We start from the raw sequence: 19,518 nt of genomic DNA, 5'->3' as shown, positions 1-19,518 counted from the left end.
TAATTCAGAGGTTGTTTAACAGCAAGGAAAGACCCATGACTGGCAGCCACAAAATGAAGACTCTAACTAGTAGAATATTGAGATACTGGCATGTGTCTAGAAAAAGGTAGCACAAGAGCACATCCAAACACAGAAAGCCGCAAAACCAGTTCCTATTGTCGAACACTGCTCCAGCTGAACTACTTCCCAGCGCTGCTCGGCCAGCTGGCACGGACAGAGCCACCGAAGCTCCAACAGCGATTTCACACACCGCTCCCCATGGAGCGCAGGAGATGCCAACATGTCCACTTCACATCACATTTTCCTCAGAAGCTCAAAGTATGCATTTACGCTAACCAAGTATCAAATAGCAATATTTTCTAAAGTGGTTTAAGAGAATGCTACTCCTGAATGGAGGTTAGCAGCACCAACTTCAAATGTTGAACCTGCATCCACAACTTCTGAATACCCTCTACATAAAAATCAGTATCGAACCACTACGCACGTTTCTGAAGAGAATTCTCATTGTGGAACATCTCTTACAAAACATCCAAAATAAGACAACCAATATAATTTTGGCTGATTCTAAAACATTTGTTTTGTTTAATATCAATCAACTTCAGCTGAGAACTGAGTTCTTTACAGTCAGAAAAACACACCACGTACTTTGCACAAGCAGGAAAATGAAAAGCCAAGTAACAAATCCACACACAGAGTAAATTATTCACAACAGACGTTTCCAAAACAGACATTCTTCTGCTTTTTATCAATAAAGCTCTTACTGAGAGCTGTAAGTGAAATCCACCTTTCTACTCCTGCACCTCAGTTTCTCTACACTCTAAAATGCTGTCACATAATGCCAGTCTATAAGCTACAGCCCTTCCACTACAGAAAACACTAGCATATCATAGTCATTCATAAAGAGTTAAGGTATTGCTCATTAACAGCACAGAGACAATAAACGAGATCATCACAAAGCACAGGAAAAAAACTCACTGGCACCTCAGTGCTAGTGAGTTTGATCTCTCCTTTACAACAATCACTAAAGCAGCTGGGCACAGCAGAAAATTACCCACAGACTGCTGATTTAGGCCCTGCCTGGCAATTAGATAAAACACCAGCAGCTCTAACTTTGTAACATTGGAAGCTGAAGTAAAACAAAATTAAGATTCAGAAAACAGATGAATGAGAAGATAAGTCAAACTATATAGCACTGTCTAAAAATCAGACTTCCAGTAGCCTGAAGGCAAGGTGAGAAAGAAGCACAAGTGAAAGCATACTACCAGATCCATTAAAAGGTGAGAAAGTTTGTGCTTGCTTATCTACCATCCCTCCAGCCATCTCCCTCTCTGTTGTGGAAGCAGGGAAGATGCTGGTTTGTGGCAGGGGAGACAAAACCTTACAGTTCATCACCATCTGTGAATACTAAACACTTGATACTATCCAGATTTCCTGATTTCAGGAATATATATTTTTTTAAAAAGGTACATATTCTCAACACAAAGCGATCTCTAGAGAGCGTCACCAACGTAAGCATTTAAAACCCAAAAACTGTACTAAGAGTTATGAAGTTTAAGACTTCATATCCAAACTTTATCAGAAACTTACAAGTTGATTTTGGTGACAGTCAAATCAGCCCTGGTTATACAAATGGGCAACAAGTAAGACAGAAGCACACAAAGCCTCACAGCACTTCTCATGTGCTTATGGACTCCTGAACTGTGACTGTAATGAATCACAAAAAAAATTAATAGGTAGCATTTTTCTAGAACAAGCAATATCAGAATGAATAGTACTGCCTCTACAGGAAAAGTATCATTCTGCTGTGCTACACTTCATCGGAAAGTATCTCTACAGGTTCTTCAGTGTAATGTCACATGAAGCTCCACTACAGATGGTTCCTTGATGAATCCTATTATCACAATATATGAAGTAACACTTTGCCAACTGTCTCTTGCAGGTCAGTTTTGCCACAGAAATCATAAACCAGAATGGCTCCATCAAAAGAAAACTTGTGTAATTCTACACTTTGCAAAAAAAGCTGTTATGACAGCAGATTAAAAGACTATTCTTAGCAAAACTCTCTTTTTCAGAAATAATAGGATAAAGCAAGGATCTTTCAATTCCTTAATCCTTTTTCAAACAAAAGATTATACAAAAGGACAGTAAATGGGGAGAAAAGTAAAGGTAAACATTTTTTAAAAGGCTTAAAATATTCAGATTTATGGCAGGGCATTATCTGTCACTCCAGTTGTTTTTTTTTTCAACAACATTCTTAAAATCTGAAATCAGTGAAAATTCAGTGAAGCAAGACTTTAAAAAACCGTCCCATTTTAAGAACCCAATTAAATTGTGCCAGAAGTGCCATCTGAATGCATGCTGCTGGGCCCAGAAAACAGGTTACACATCTCACTTAAACCATAATCCTGACAATGACTGGGACCACAGCATTCAGGGGAACGCTATTCCATATTGCTTTATGTACCTCCCTTTTGAGCAGAATCATGTCACCGTTCATTCAGCTTACTCAGATACTTGGAAAAGCTTAAACGTAATCTAACTTGAAATTCACAAGAAGAGAATAAATTATTAATCTTGGCACTACAGTGTTTCAGCTAACTACCTAAGGGACTGTTACTTCTAACCATACCATGAAAGTTTTCCTGCATATGCTAGTTCCTCTGCTCATCCAGTGACCACGGGTAAAGCAGTAATATAGAATAAATAAGCAAATCATCAGCAAAGTAAACCAGTAAATACAACTCAGAGTACTTCAATGAGATATGTACAAGGCTAGAAGCAAAATCCCATTCCAGGATTACTCCGGGGTAGGAGGAAATGCTTGTTCTTTAACCTCTTCTCGTAGGGGAAGATGAGGCTCAACGTTTCATCAGAAGAAACTGATCAAAAGACTCTCTGACTCTTTTAAAGGACACAATCAAAAGATACCAAGTGAATACTCATTAAATATCAGTGATGAAGATGACAATAGCTGCACAACATTAGAGGATGCAAGGACTTGCAAAACAGCTGGGGAATATAGTTTTCAAAATGTTTTAAAACTGTATTTAAGAATCACATCAACAGTTACAAAAAAAAAATCTTAAAACATTTTAACTTTAAATCCCAGTTACAAAAACTTAGAATCCAATTACGAATGTGCTACTTTCACCAATTCATGCATTTATTTGTTAAGTACAAGCAGATTAATGTGCTATGAAATCTTGTCTAACGTATTTGGCATAAAATACCTCAGTAATAAGAGCTTTAGACTGGAACAAAAACCTCCAAAACATATTACAACCTCAGCACTGGCAATTCCTTCTTGGATACCTCCTGTTATGCAGTACAGTACTTTGCACAATAATTTCCCAGGGATGGGCTGGGAAGGCAGGCAGTACATTTTAAAATTGACGTTTCTTTCTAGGTAGTCTGTAAAAAAATACACCAATCTACAGGATTCATTACAAATGGCAACAGAGTCTGTTCTGTTGTCCCATTTGTCTTAGACTTCAGTAGTGCCTGATGCTCTGTCCCAGCAAAAACTTCCTAAGACAGAAGTTCCCAAAGTAGGAAGAGCTTGAGAATTCCCATCCTTTACACAGGAGGGGAAAAAAAAAAGAAAAAAGAAAAAAAAAAAAGAAAACCAACACCACACAAAAAAAAAAAAAAATAACACACCACAAAACTTCAGAAGCACCGCTGTGCACCAGATGCTAGTGCTAGTGGCTACGCACACTAAAAATTGCAATGAGAAAATTTCTGAGGAAAAGTAGGAAGAATTTCAAATAAAATAAACATTATATTAATGAAAACCTTTTATCTCTGACCTAACAGTCTTAGAAACAGAACTTTTTTCCCCACCTTGACGTACAAGAACGATAAGAATCTTGCCATGCTTCAATTTAAAAAACAGCAAAAGAAACCCTAACAATCGTTCAAGAAGGAGAAGCTCTGCATTGCAGCAACCATGCAAATGGAAGTCACTCACAGTGGGAAGGCTTCACTGCGCATCAGATGAACCACTGCCACGCACAAGAACCTTCCTGTTACGGTCTCCTGAGTATTCACTTTTGGCACTAAATGAAACATGTAAACTTAGCCCACACCTTTCTAACTAGGCTTTTTAGGATAACATGTTACCACCCTTCCTACTCTGAAGGTGACCAGGATGATTCTCATCATCCAAAACATCTGCACAATGAGCAATCAAGAATTTATCAAGATTTACGTTGATCCACATGTCAACCACAGCATTGGCTTTTACTGTTTCCGCAGTAAAACTTAAGGTTAGGATTACATGCTAGAAACTATGTTTGTACTTTTACACTTCAGATCCTGCAAGTAAGCACCATAACTACTGTTAACCTTGCTCCAACATAGTCTTAGGCATTAAAGCTGTTAAAGAATACATCTAGGGCTTGCAAGGATGTGATTTCCCCATAAAATTCTATCTTGGAGTCACAGATGAGCAGCTGCGTTCACCTATTTGACTACCTACAGGTTGAGCCTCCAGGACAGCTGCTTTCCTAAGAGGCAGTACAGTCACTCCGGGTTGTAACTTTCTATTCTGCTCACCTTCCTTTCCCTAAGATTTCATGCTAGCTTTATTAAGTGGACAAATACATAAAAATTAACAGTAACAAATAAGTTGCAGGATGTCACCTTCTCAAGGCAGTAGAACCATTAAGGACAACAGCACAGATGGATTTATGAACCTGCCATGGCTCTTTCTTTCTCCCAGCTGATTTCAGTCCTACCACCTCTCTGCACTCATGAACTGCCATGGTGATCAACTGGAAATCAGAGCTGTTGTGCTCCACGAAGCCACTGCCTGGAGTAACCGCTCTCCAGCTAAGCTTAAGAAGCCATCAGCACCCAGCAGGAGATCAAAGCCTTGCAGCAGCAGTTGCCAACACACTCCTCTGCTACAGAAAGCAAAACCTGGACAAACTTCAGCTGGCTACCAGGCTGCTTACTGTAGGCTGTTCCTTTGGAGATGGGTTTTTATGTTCACCACAGTGATCAGGGCATCACAGGTACCATAACCTTTCTTTGTTCTTTATGCCAGCCTGCACACCAGAAAAATGACAGTATTGCCACTAGCAGACTTGAAGATGCTTATCATGTCATTACTTCTCCCTCCAAAACTTCTGACACAGTTCTGAGCAGCCTTGTTTATCTACATCACTGTGCCTTTGTTTTCCCAGCTTCCTCAAGCTACTTTGAAAATGAAATTTAAAAATCTATAAACTGTAGAATCATAATATGGTTCGAAAGCAACGTCTGGAGATCATCTACCTGCTCAAAACAGGTAAAATTTCAAATGTGTCTTCATATCAAACTGCTTTGGACCTTGTCCAGTTGAAAGTCTCCATGGATGGAGATCCCATGGCCCCTCCAGGCTCTTGCTGCAGCACTCACCTACTCCTACACATCAAGCCATTTCTTTCACGTCTCACTGAAATTTCCATTCCCATCTCTTGTGACCATTGACTCATCTTTTCATTGCGCACTTCTGAGTGGAAAGTGGCTCCATCGTCTCTGTAAGTCCCTGCTTAAAGATGATTAAATACGGCAGTTACGTTCTCTCTTAACCTTCTCTTCCTCAGGTTGCAAACCCAATCCCTCCTCCACCCTCAGGCGTGCTCCAGCCCCCAGCCATCTGAGCACCACAGTGCTGGATGCCCTCAGTTTGTCTCTCTCAGACAGGGTGCATATATGTGTGATCTACTGGGCAGCACTGCCACTGGATCGTCACAGCTGCCCCACAGACAGGAACAGTTCCTTCCCTGTATCTGCTGGCCAGGCTCTTTCTAATGCAGTCCAGCAAGCGATTAGCCTGCAGGACTATAGGAGCACACTGCTGATTCCTGGTCACCTTCTCATTCATCAACAGGCCCAGGTCCTCTTCTGCGAGAGCTACTGCCCACTCAGCAGCTCAAGCAACCAATAGCAGAATGAACATTTTCATTTTATGGTCACAGGCCCTGGTCCTCATGGGGGACTTCAACCACCCCGATATCTGTTGGAGAGACAACACGGCAGGGCACACGCAATCCAGGAGGTTCCTGGAATGCGTGGACGACAACTTCCTCCTGCAGGTGATAGAGGAGCTGACAAGGAAGGGTGCCATGCTTGACCCTGTGCTCACAAACAGGGAGGGACTGGTGGGGGATGTGAAACTGAAGGACAGCCTTGGCTGCAGCGACCACAGCACAGTGGAGTTCAGGATCCACGGGGCAGCAAGGAAACTACACAGTAAGCTCTCTGCCCTGGACTTCAGGAGGGCAGACTTTGGCCTCTTCAGGGACCTAATGGGCCAAGTGCCATGGGAGGCAGCCCTGTAGGGAAGGGGGGCCCAGGAAAGTTGGTCTATATTCAAGGAGCACCTCCTCCAAGCTCAGCAGAGGTGCATCCCGACGACGAACAAGTTGGGCAAAAAGGCCAGGAGGCCCACGTGGATAAGCAAGGAGCTCCTGGACCAACTGAAAGTAAAGAAGGAGGCCTATAGAGGGTGGAAACGGAGACAGGTAGCCTGTGCAAGTGGCCAGGGATCAGGTGAGGAAGGCCAAAGCCCTGACAGAACTGAATCTGGCCAGGGATATAAAATGCAACCAGAAGAGCTTCTATAGGTATGTAGGGGAAAAAAGAAAGTCCAAGGAGAATGTAGGCCCCCTCCGGAAGGAAACTGGTGTCCTGGTTACCCAGGACATGGAGAAGGCTGAGGTACTCAATGACTTTTTTGCCTCAGTCTTCACCGATAAGAGCTCTTGTCCCACCACCCAAGCCGTAGAAGGCGCAAGCAGGGACTGCGAGGATGAAGAACCGCCCATTGTACTCGAGGAGCAGGTTTGGGATCATCTGAGGAACTTAAAGGTGCGTAAGTCCATGGGACCTGATGAGATCCATCCGCGAATTCTGAGGGAACTGGCGGATGAAGTTGCCAAGCCACTGGCTATCGTATTTGAGAAGTCGTGGCGGTCTGGTGAGGTCCCCGATGACTGGAAGAGAGGGAACCTAACCCCAGTTTTTAAAAAGGGGAATAAGGAAGACCCAGGTAACTACAGGCTGGTCAGCCTCACCTCTGTGCCTGGCAAGGTCATGGAGCAGATTCTCCTGGAAACCATGCTAAGGCACATGGAGAGCAAGGAGGTGGTTGGTGACAGCCAACATGGCTTCACCAAGGGCAGATCATGCCTGACCAATGTGGTGGCCTTCTATGACGGGGTGACAGCATCAGTGGACAAGGGATGAGCAATGGATATCATCTACCTGGACTTGTGCAAAGCTTTTGACACTGTCCCACACAACATCCTTCTCTCTAAACTAGAGAGACATGGGTTTGATGGACAGACCACTCGGCGGATAAGGAGTTGGCTGGATGGCCGCACTCAGAGAGTGGCGGTCAACGGCTCAATGTCCATGTGGAGACCAGTCATGAGTGGTGTCCCTCAAGGGTCCGTGTTGGGCCCAGCCCTGTTCAACATCTTTGTCAGCAACATGGACAGTGGGATAGAGTGCACCCTCAGCAAGTTCGCCGACGACACCAAGTTGCGTGGTGCCATCGACACGCTGGAAGGGAGGGATGCCATCCAGAGGGACCTTGACAGGCTGGAGAGGTGGGCCCGTGCCAACCTCATGAAGTTCAACAAGGCCAAGTGCAAGGTCCTGCACCTGGGTCATGGCAATCCCAGGCACAAATACAGGCTGGGCAGAGAATGGATTGAGAGCAGCCCTGAGGAGAAGGACTTGGGAGTGCTGGTGGATGAGAAGCTCAACACAAGCTGGCAATGCACCCTTGCAGCCCAGAAGGCCAACCGCATCCTGGGCTGCATCAAGAGAAGCGTGGCCAGCAGGTCGAGGGAGTTGATTCTCCCCCTCTACTCTGCCCTGGTGAGACCCCACCTGGAGTACTGTGTCCAGTTCTGGAGCCCCCAGCACAAGAAGGACATGGACCAGTTGGAGAAGGTCCAGAGGAGGGCCACGAAGATGATCAGAGGGCTGGAGCACCTCTCTTATGAGGACAGGCTGAGAGAGTTGGGGCTGTTCAGCCTGCAGAAGAGGAGGCTCCAGGGAGACCTGGAGCAGTCTTCCAGTACCTCAAGGGGGCCTACAAGAAAGATGGGGAAAGGCTGTTCAGTAGGGCCTGTTGTGATAGGACAAGGAGTAATGGTTTTGAAATAGAGGGGGGTAGATTTAGACTGGATATTAGGAAAAAATTTTTTACGATGCGAGTTATAGAACACTGGAACAGGTTGCCCAGAGAGGTGGTAGATGCCCCATCCCTGGAAACGTTCAAGGCCAGGTTGGACAGGGCTTTGAGGAACCTGATGTAGTGGGGGATGTCCCTGCTCCTTGCAGGGGGGTTGGACTAGATGACCTTTGAAGGTCCCTTCCAGCCCTAACCGTTCTGTGATTCCATGCATCTACATGCATACAGACAGGCACACTTACAAAGCCGGGCATTTCCATGACTTTGAGATCACAGGGAGAAATATGATACCTAATGTCCATTCTTCTTACTTCACAACAAGCACAACACAAGACCAGAGATATTCCAAGTTTTGTTCAGCAGACCAAGATACAAGGTAAATGTTTGAATGGGCACAGACTACAATTACAGGAATACACATTTTAGCCACAGTTTGTAGTCAAAAGAGTAAATATTGGGTTAAGACATTCTTCTGCATGCTTTTAAGATCTATAGAAAAAAAAGCTTGGTGTAATGTCAATATAATTAAGCAATGGGAGGTTGTCAGACTTGTTGGCTTTTTTTTTTTAAATACTCAAAATCAAGAATTACAGTGAATAGGCTTTCCAACAGCACTGCAAAATTAGTGTTTGCCCCCTTTTGTTTATTTTAAATGTACATACACACAGTATTTGCTTTTTTGAAACACAAGTGACCATTAAGTTTAAGTATACTTTCTGCCAGTAACCATTTTATAGCATTAGTCTACAATATCCAACTGAGAATGATTAATAAGCATCCCGTCTGTTCACATATCAAGCAGCCTTTATCCAACAATAAAAGTGACAATATGGGCAACAACTATGAGGTTTATTTTAGTATCAAGCTTACAGGCAATCAATTTGGACAGAAAAAAAAGAACCAAGGATTAGTTTTTAATCACTTAGAGGGAAAAAAAAGCACCTAAAGTTAAGAAGAAATGTGTTGCTATTATTATAAGCTTGGTACACCAAGATCATTATCTCTCCACACATAAAACAAAGAAAAATGCAGGCCTTAGAAAACCTTACAAAAATATTTTACAAAATAAATAACAGTCAAGGTAAGTGTACTGTATAAACAGCTGGCTGGGCAGTTCTCCACGCCAATCTGATTCAACACCAGTAACTGATCTCTTCCTCACAGTCTGCTGTAGTCAGCTCCAGTCTCTTGGAGTTCTCATCCAAAGGCTTTGTAAAACCCACAGCACAAGCAAACTGCTATTCGCTATTGGCTGCATGATAAGCTAGAGTGTTCCTTATGCTACACAGAATGCAAGAGTCTTCCAGCTCACAAAAGGAGGTTTGTACCATCTGCTTGGTCTGTTCCTTGAGCTCACACAACAAAAAGTCTACATCAAAGAACTCTTAAGTTACATTTCAAAAGTATCCAGCAACTCTAGTTGGTTTTCATTTTGGTTTTTTTTGTGACTTAATTATTCAAATTCAAGGATATAGCCTTAATTAAAAGTTATATCACGCATAGCTACACCTACTGCTATTTACTTCCCATGAATTTGGGGAGTAAACGAAAGTTCATAAGCAAAAGTCAATGTATTGGCAACGTGTTCCACCCATTGCCAAGTCATCATGAATTTCTCAGCATTATCTTCAAATTCTTCTAAAACAGCACATTTCTTAATAATATCACCATTCACTAAGAAGGCTACAGTTTTGCCACAGGACAAACTTGTATAGGTGAACAGTACTAATAAAATTCCACTGAGTATTTGTTAAATACAAACAAACTGGGAAACCACTCAGTGACCTACACCTGTAGCCCCATATTTTGAATAAGAGTTGGGATAGAGAGTAGGGCATTTCAAGCTTTTTCTCCTGAAGACTTCATGTATTACCTACATATAATAAGCTAACAAAAGATACAGTAAGGGAAATTTTGAAAACTGAATTAAAAGCTGCCCCTACCAAGAAGAATAACCTAAAAGATTGATGCTACATATTTCTGAAGTATCATAAAAGATAAATGAGCATTTGCATTCCTATATGTAAAATAAAGTCCTAAACTAGTTAAGGTTTTCTTCTTCACAAACATAATATTCAGAGAAAGTGGAAAACACAGTTATCAGCACTGCAAGGATGTATCTTCTGCCTCACCATCATGCTTCAGTTCAAAAATTTCCAGATTGCTTTACTTAAGGGCCTCTATTATAATACACATATGCTTTGAAACAATTAATGCAGCTAGGTGTGGAAGAGGATAGTCATCCACACAAAGTTATGACTCCTAACTTCTAGATTAACATTTACTACCAAATGGGTTCTCACCCCCATTCATTTTGAGCTCTAGAGTGCATTCAAGAAACCAAAACAAACATCTTGTTCAGAATGCTTTTCAGTAACAGCAGCAAAAGACCAGGTCTGTGAACAGACCTTTAAACAAGCACTTCTCAACATAAAAGAAGTTTGTGCACTTTCATCAGTCTTCCAGCAACCACTACTTGATCTGTGAATACTTTTGTGCATATGCACGACCGATAGCAATCCCACCTAAGCAGCCTCCTTGCCTCCTAACCTTGCAAAGGCATACCTGTTTGTTCAGGCTCATAAGGGAATTAATCAGGCTGAAAAATAGTCCAAGAGGAATTTTTTTTTTTTTTGGCTGGATCGATTAGGTCCTTGATCTATTGTGCCACACAGCAGCTGGCAAGAAGGAACAGCAGGTAAGATAAACTGCTTAAGCAAGGTAACCACTGAACGTGAAACTAGTGTGATGTTATAGAATATAAACACTTATAATTGTTCTGAAAACTCAAGGACTTTATCAACCAAGTACCTTTCACTGACACTACAGTCACTATTAAAAAGGAATGTATGCAAATAAAAGTGACTATTGCTGTGTTGTCACACAAGTACACCCTGTAAGGGAGCAATGAATGCCTCTTCAAATGTAGCTCATCTTTTCATAAGGATAGCCAGAAAGGGCTTTTATTAAATTTAAAGGTGAAACACTTAAACAGGGGGATTATTGAAAGACTGGAGAACTAGACATTCAGATTCTTAGATCAAAGTAAAAATTGTTTTTCAGAATCCATGTCCAAACTGTGGTGAATTTCACAGCAGGTAAAAAAAAAAAAAAGAGAGAGATACAGCAATATAACTTACATATATTAAAAATATATAGCAAAGCCATATAGACACAGAGCAGTTTTTTTCTAAGTAGAGTGAGTGGGAAATTAAATTTAAGAAATAACACACCATACTTTTCAGCAGACTATCAAGAACGACATTTGTATCTGTCCAGAATACTGGATCAGTCCTCAGAAATGAAGAGCTGAGCATGTACTTTCCACACATCTTTTAAACAATAAGCATTCAAACAATGTAAGCAGTTAAGGAAGGATGAAAAACAAACAAACCCCACAAATACAGTGAATAAATAACCAAGTAGCACTATAATCTCAAATACTATCCCACTAGCTCATGGTTTAAAAAAAAAAAAAAAAAAAAAAAAAAAAAAAAAACAAACCCAAAAAAACCCAAACAAAACATGAAATATACACATCAGTTCATTTCAGGTAAATTGCAGGCAGAACATAAATTCAGTTGTTAAAATCTCCAAACCCTTGTTTATTCCTTAATATTTGCATAACAATCCACTAATATAACAAGTTTACCCAAAGGCTTTGCAAAAGAAGTTACACTTGCACTCCTGTAGAGCCAGGAAAGGCCTTGGTCCCTAAAGAGTAGGGTTAAAAGTTACAACACAAAAACCACACAAAAGGCAACTCTACTTCTGTCTAGAACAAGCAGTCCAAAACTATAGGACTCAGAACCATATCAGATCATCTTACCAATGTTTCTGACCTGAAATCCCCATGAAGTATACGATAGCCCACAAGGTTACTCTGAATACTTATACAAGCCAACAGTCCAAAATAACCTTGGGAACTTCTGCACTGGAAGACACCATTAAAATTCCTTTTTCAGAGTGATGACAAAACAACTTCGCACACCCTCCGCAACTCTGGATTAGTCTTGTTCAGCAATGTTTGTCTCTCCCTTCTACTGTCATACTCTGGCCCAGCTGACCCTGAAAACTGCCAGGATCTGACAGGTAGCCTGCAGTTTCTCTGGGCCCTGCACTGGCATCACGTGTTCTGCAGAACCCCATACCTGCATCCTACTATCAAACTAGTCTATGTTACACACCTCTGAATCAAGTTGGGGGAAAAAATACAAGATGGCTGCCCCCACAGATTAAGATCAAAGCAGGGGACTATTTGAGATTCAATGTATTTTTCTTAACTACTATTAGAAGAATTAAGAGTTTCCCTTCATTATATACAAGGAATGCTCAAGTAAGTCAGTGAACTCACTTTGACAGTATCCTTAACTAGGTTTGGCCCAGTTTCTCTTCATATTACACTGTAAACCAAGTTATCCAATATACTGATATACCTGCAAATACATAAAGCTGCATGTCAAATACTATTCTGCCCTGGAAGTGCAGTTGTGGCATCTCTAGGAGCAAGACCAAGTCTCACGGGATCTTTGAGACCATCACCAGTTAAGTCTCCACACCTGTAAGTAAAACCTAGCTGCAAGGAGTGAGCTTGCCTAATTCCCCATGCACATGCCCTAGGGCAAGTAATACTTTCCCTCCCTGAACACAGGGATAACACCCTTCGTGTTCATATTATCAGATAGGCCAAAGCCTGCAGGGTTTTTTGATTGTCTGAAAGGCTTCAGCAAGCCTGTTGTGTACAACACTGAAACTCAAAAACATGCTATACACTCAAAACCATTATGGTAGCTCGGAAGGGAATAAACAATAAGGTGGGATTTGTCTCTATATGTTATTAGCGGCACTCAGGTAAAACTTCCCTAATGGAACCACTCCAGACACAAAGGCATAAAGAAACAGGCTTTGGCACTAAAAGTGGATGCTGTTAACGACACAGAGAAAGCAAAGAGCAAAATTAATTCTGCAAAGAAACAGCTCACTCCTTTCACAAGAAACGTGAAAATTAAAAAGGCAGAAGAATCAAAGACACTGCCGAACTCACCTAGTCCCTTATCTGGAGCAGTGACATTATCCCAGAGGGGTATTTTTTTGCTTTAAGAGGCATTTTTAAGAGCAAGGTCATGGAAGTTGAGGACCGAGGTGGCTCGCCCACTCGCAGGGCTGCCTTCCCACCCCCGGTCCGCAGACCCTTCCTTCCCCGGAGGCCGAGCGGGCGCCCGGGCTGGAAGGAGAGGCCGCCCGGCCCGCCCGGGTGCCCCCGCTCCCAGGAGGAGGAGCCCCAAGCCGAGCCTCCTGCCCCTCCTGCCACACCAACAAAGAGGCCCCCGCCATCATCCTCCGAGACACCCCCAGCCCCGAGCAGACACGGAAGGTCACCGGACCGGAGAGCCCCGCACCGCCACCCGCCTCCGGGCGAGGGCACAGGCCGCCCCCAGCTCCCTCCCCGCCCGCGGCCCCACCGAAACGTAAACAAAGCGGCCGGCCCCGGCCCCCGCGGCGCGGCCGCTCGCCCCCGCACCGCAACACACCGCGCCCCGCTCGGCTTGGCCCCTCTCCCCTCACTGCCAACCACCGCTCCAGCGGGGGCACAGCCCCCCGACACCGCACTCACCACCTCCCGTCGCCTCCTGCCTCGGCCGCTGAGTAATGAGCCGGGGCCGCGCCGCGCACACGCACCGCGCTCCGCCCGCCCGCCGCGGCTGCGGCTGCCCGCCCCCTCCGCTCGCCCCGCCCCGGCCCTCCGGCTCCGCGGTGCTGCTGCCAGCCCTCCGGGCCCTGGCCCCCGGCACCGCGCCAGCGCTGCCCTCCACCGCCGCCTCGCCTCGCCCCACGGCCCCGCTGCCGCCGCCGTGGCGGGGCCCTCCCGGCCCCTAAGCCGGTCCCTGCGGAGGCTGCGGGGCCCCGGCTGCCCATGAGCCCGTGCATCCCTGCTTGGCACCAGCATCGCTCCAGCTGCTCCGCACCTTTTCCCCTGGAGCAGTTCCTTACCCGGAGCCCGGCCTCCCTTCCTGCTAGGGCTGCATAAAAAATCTCAGTTTTTCAGGTCTTTGTGTTCATTCTCTCTGCCACTGCTTTGGCACCCACCCGCTGTGCTCTGGCATGGGTTCTGCTGCTCCTAAACATCTTCCACGGCTTTGGCAGCTCCAGGCTTCCCATTGCACGCCTGGCATGGCAGCGCTTTATCTCATTACTGGGTGTCTGGAGAGAGTTGTAACATTTTCTTGTTCTGTATCTTGTTTTGGCGCAGTTTTTCCTTTAAATCTTCAGTGCCTCTGGGTGGGGTTTTGAGTTATTCATTACCATTGCCTTTGGCTCTTGATACCTGACGTGAGTACTCCCTCCTTGGTTTTCCAATATTTTGTTTGTTATATCTTCATCTTCTCAGCACCTTGAAGCCATGTCAATGTGGTTGAAGCAAGCCTTTGTATATTTTACTACATAGTACAAAAAAGGCCCAGTTAGGCACAGGGTACTGTGAAAATGGACATTTGACATTCAATTCATTGTCAAACATTTGAGTGACCTCTGCCACAGTTTTTATGATGCCAAGAATTATATTGAGACTGTTGCTGCTAGCAGCTTCTATGCATCTGTAAGAAGCATGGATTTTTACATAGTAAAGGTGGTGCTTCAGAATATTCCCATTTTTCCCACTGTCTTGGTGTTAAAAGCTTCACTTCCATAAAGCTGTCCATATACTATTCATATGCCCATTTTAGAGAGATCTCTGCACTCTCTGCCCTTAAAATTCTCACTTAATTTGAGCAAGCCCATTCTTCTCTCCATGTGTTAGAAATGGTTCTTTTACAGATATCCACAGACAGATATATGATGCTTCCTTTTTATCTATCAAAAAAAAAACCAAAACAAAACAAAACAAAACTATTGCTCAGACTCAATCCTCAGTCATCTTCAGATGTCACTGGCCTCTAAGTGTGTTTCTAAGACTCACCACCCACCTCACCTCTGATCACTTCCATGGGACAGTCCCAGAACTGAATTAGCCAGTTTTTAGCTTTGAGGATTTTCTTGTTGCAGTATGTTAGATCACAGCCAGACATTGCGTTCTCTTCCATGTTTATCTATGGAAAAGGCAAAGCTCAGCTTGCAGAAGAGGCAAGAAGAATCTCCAAAATACTCTGCAGGCAAAATTTAATCTGGGGTAGGTCATATTCATCTTCACCAGCAGATTAAACTAGCCCTGCTGATTTTGGCTGATGCAGGTCATGGCACCTTCAGATGTTTCTTTCTATTGGCATATAAACCGGCAATGTTAACCTCCAATCTCCTCTGCTCAGCAAGAAACAGGTGAGGTGACCTTATGTTCAGCCAGTTCAGTTATTTGCAACAAGACTCGTGGCCTTCCAGGTCACTGATGTTACCGCTAATCTTTTTGAGAGAGTTATTGTTCCTGATCATCCCATTCAAAGTAAGACTGCATGGAGATTTGCAAGTGAAGAAGGTCAACAGTTCTTTTAAAATGTAAAATGATGTTTTGCTTAGGATCCAGATTAGTTACATTTCTTTTTCAGGGCACAATCAAATTCTCATAAAGATTTTATAGTTTACAAAGTTGACACTTTTAAACACAGATGTATTTCTAAGTGACTTTTTTAAACTAGTCCTCACAATCTTGTATGCCATCAGCATCTATTGCCATCTTGCATGTAGGGCTGATAAGCAACAGAAATAATGAGGCAGAAATTACACACAAAGATCACATTGGTGTTGCTGCAAAGCATGCTGAAGGAGCATTATAAACTTTAACAGGGGCTCCAAAATAAGTCAAGATTTTTGTGAAGGAAAACTGTGAAAGGAAGATAAGAATTTTGTTCTGTAAATTTGCTACTTACTAGTATAATGGCTTAAAAAATGAAGATAACATAATAAGTAGGCTGTAAAGTTCCTGTACACTATGCAAAAGTTACAAGACGTTGAAATAATATCTAAGTAAGGAGAAAGGTTTCTCTGATTGTGTGTAATATCAGTTTTTCAAAACTAAGTCCCTATATAAGAAAATAAAACTTTGAGAATGTCATTGAGCATCACTATAGCATGATTTCCGAAACTGCTTTGCAAAAGTATTTTCTTACAAGCATAATGGCTATACCCATATATCGCATAAGCCTGGGTGGAAACTGTTTTCTCGATTGTCCTGACTGATATCCAAGAATATACCAACCTAAAGTCCTGATATCCATTAAAGTGAACAGGTATTTTGCCACAGACTTCAACAAAAACAGCTTTTTTTCTCTGGATGTCTTAACAGATTAAAGTATAAAGTAGAGAGCAAGAGTACGGATGCACAGCAGACCATATAGACAAGCATATAGAGGATTCATATTTGTTCATAAAGGATCAGTAGCAGAAGAGGAAAAAAAGTTTTGCAGAACAATAGAGAAGACTACACAAGGAAGTGTGGCTGCCTGGCAGGGACCAACATCTTTGCAGCAAGAGCTCTCGGACTGTGGCCCTGCTGAGGCCACAGAACCACATGACTTGATAGGATTTGCAGTGACAGGTTTGACAATAAAGGTGCATTGTGCCCGTGAGAAAGTCTGAAAGCTGATAAGGGACTGTTCATCAAAATAATGGGAATCACCAACCTCAGAACTTGAATTTTCTTTTCCAAAATAAACATGAAATATTATATATAAGGATAATCTGATTAGCAGTTTTATTTAGTAATAGAAACTCCAAAATTAAGTTAATGAACAATCTGGAGCATGAAAATCATCCTCAACATGCAATTGTTAATCATTCTCTTACCTCCTCAGTTTCAGTGTCCATATAGCATTAGTCCTGAATTTGGATTGCTGCTTTAAAATATGCAGTTGTTGAGTGTTTAATAAATATTTTGATAAAATAAGTGGCAGTAAAATCTGAATTATGTCAAAATACTGCAAGCTTTCTCACTCCCATACATTGGTATACAAGTATGTTTAACAACATCATGTTAAAACGTCTGGATTCAGCAGTCATGAAATTATATTAAAATGTAGTTTTGTAATCTTTTGATATCTTCACTAAGTTCTTATCAATTACCACACTCTTGGTAGTAAATACAATTTTAACATATATATGTTTATAAACTGCAAAGCAAATAATACAGGCTGAAATCTTTGGAGTCAAGGCAACAGATCTGAGTATCTGACCCAAATTTTGATATACAAAAATCAAAATGTCAAAAACTAGAAGATATAACATAAAATAAAAAGCCTAAAGCTATATGGAGTAGTAATTTTTGCCCACAGAACATCCATAATAAAGAATAATTATTTTTGCACTGAAATGGATTAGCATAATACATATAGTAACACAATACACTTCAGCGGAGTGGGACTGTAGTGAACCTATACGAGGTGGTAACTGTTTAAACCACAATAGCTCTTTTTCAAGTAAATATCTAATTATGCCTACAGTAATTTTTAGACAAGCTGAAAATAGAATCAAGATATTCTAGGCATGTGTTGTAACTACAAGATATCAACATTTAGACAAAGAACTGTGTGTACTGATGTTTTAAAAATATTTTTAGTTAAATATTTAAAAATAATTCTCTGGAAGAATGGACCATCTAACCTTTCTTTTCTTAAGCAACCTTCAACAGAGTGCATTGCCAAAAATTGAATTTCATGAGACTTCTCAGGCTGAGCCACCTGTGCAAACATGCAGTCACTGTAATTCTATCACTTATTTATTTTAGACATCATCACACAGGAAGCTAGGTATCCTGCAGCAGTGAAAGCTGCCTTCTGGAAATTAACAAAATTAACAAATCCTCTCCTCACCTCGCTCATTATTTCATCAACAAGAGATCAACAGGAATTGTGGGTACTTGGGGAGGGGGGACAGTTTTTCCACACTAAGGCTTGTTAAGTCACAGCCAGAATCAACATTCATATCTTCTTAGGAAAAAAAGGTTGATAAATATTGTTTGCTAAGGGAGAGATGTGTGTAAAGAAAACCCAGACTTTGAAACATTTCAGAAAATTCCAGAAGTAATATAAATGTTTATATGAAATAAACAAAGCCATTTGGTCATAATATCTTTTCTTAAACTGTTTTTTACCATTTGTTGTGGCACAGAAGCTGCATTTCACATAAAGAAGTGAAATGGAAATTTGCTAGAAACTAGTTACAACCAAAACCCAAATTAACTGACATAGTACAACCTAAAAATGTGTACAAGCAAAATGATCCAAGAATCACACATTTTAACTGTTAATAAGTATAGCTGATTTAAAATGTTAAATTGTTTAATTTTAATAACCTTAAAATGTTCAATTTTAATAACGAAACAGATAAAAAAAACCTAATAAAAGAAACAGTGTAACAGCTAGATTTTTTATTTAATTGTCTTGAAAAACAATACTAAATCAACTTAAGTAACCAGCTGGAGGGACCTGTATTCCCTCTTTGACTGGAACTAGAACAGTCACTAGCTGCCACATGCTTTACACTTGAATTCTAACTATTAGCACATAATCACGAACTGGTTACTGGTGGGAACCAAACTGAACCGAGCACTTGCTGGCTGGAGGAAATGCAACAGAAGGCCAGCAGCCACCGTGGGGCACCATGCGACAGGTTATAAATGTGAACATGAGGGTAGGGCCACCTTCATGCTAAGGGACACTGAAACTCAGTAAAACCGACATTTCTGCAGGTCTAGTCAAGCAACTGTGCTCTGAAATGTCATTAATACTATTAACCCCTTCTTTGCTGATTCTGCAAAGTTCTTTCTGAGCTGCCATAATTCCATGTACATCCAATCTATATTAATAGGTATACCAAGTAAACAGGCAGCAAATTAAAAGCAATCATTGGACTTACTCAGCCAACTGGAAACTGTGGAGAGAAGCGTAGTTTAACTATTAGAAAACAGTGTTTATGGTATCGCATGCCTCAAATTTCTATACACCGATATTAACACAGCATAGGGTATTCTTCATTTATGCTACTACTCAATATAAATTTTGCATGGGCAAATTTAGGAAAAGTTCTTGGGGTTTGGCATTATCTGAGGACAGCATTAGACAGCAGGTTCACTGGGCTGGATTGTGGCAATATATTCTACCTAAGTCACAACCAAGTTGTTGTGGTTTCTTTACTGAGGGAAAGATTGATTGTAAATTTGTATAGCTTTTCAGCTGTGGGGTTTAGTTCAGCAATCTGCCAAACATACTTCTAATTTGTATCTGTACCCCACTCCTGTCTTTCTAAATTACATACTGACGTGCCTGATCTCCCTTCCTGCACCCTTATCAATGAAGACTTTGTAGTTGGCTTTCTAAGAACAATTCCAGAGCAAAAGGCAT

General features: G+C 42.0%; 1 protein-coding gene across 3 annotated transcripts in view; it reads right to left on the bottom strand.

The window, feature by feature from the left end:
• Nucleotides 1–13,864, bottom strand: part of MAPK8 (mitogen-activated protein kinase 8) — a 53,175-nt gene extending 39,311 nt beyond the window's left edge. For all 3 annotated transcript variants that reach the window (XM_086751912.1, XM_086751911.1, XM_086751914.1), the window contains exon 1: nt 13,809–13,864. The gene's annotated coding sequence lies outside the window, so the exon portion shown is untranslated. The remainder of the gene's footprint in view (nt 1–13,808) is intronic.
• Between the last annotated feature and the right edge of the window lie 5,654 nt (nt 13,865–19,518).

The sequence above is a fragment of the Chlamydotis macqueenii genome, chromosome 7 (genome assembly GCF_036417535.1).
Source record: "Chlamydotis macqueenii isolate bChlMac1 chromosome 7, bChlMac1.mat, whole genome shotgun sequence".
In the NCBI taxonomy this organism is placed as follows: domain Eukaryota; kingdom Metazoa; phylum Chordata; class Aves; order Otidiformes; family Otididae; genus Chlamydotis; species Chlamydotis macqueenii.
Note: the sequence above shows the minus strand (reverse complement) of the source record. Positions and strands in the feature narration are given on the sequence as shown.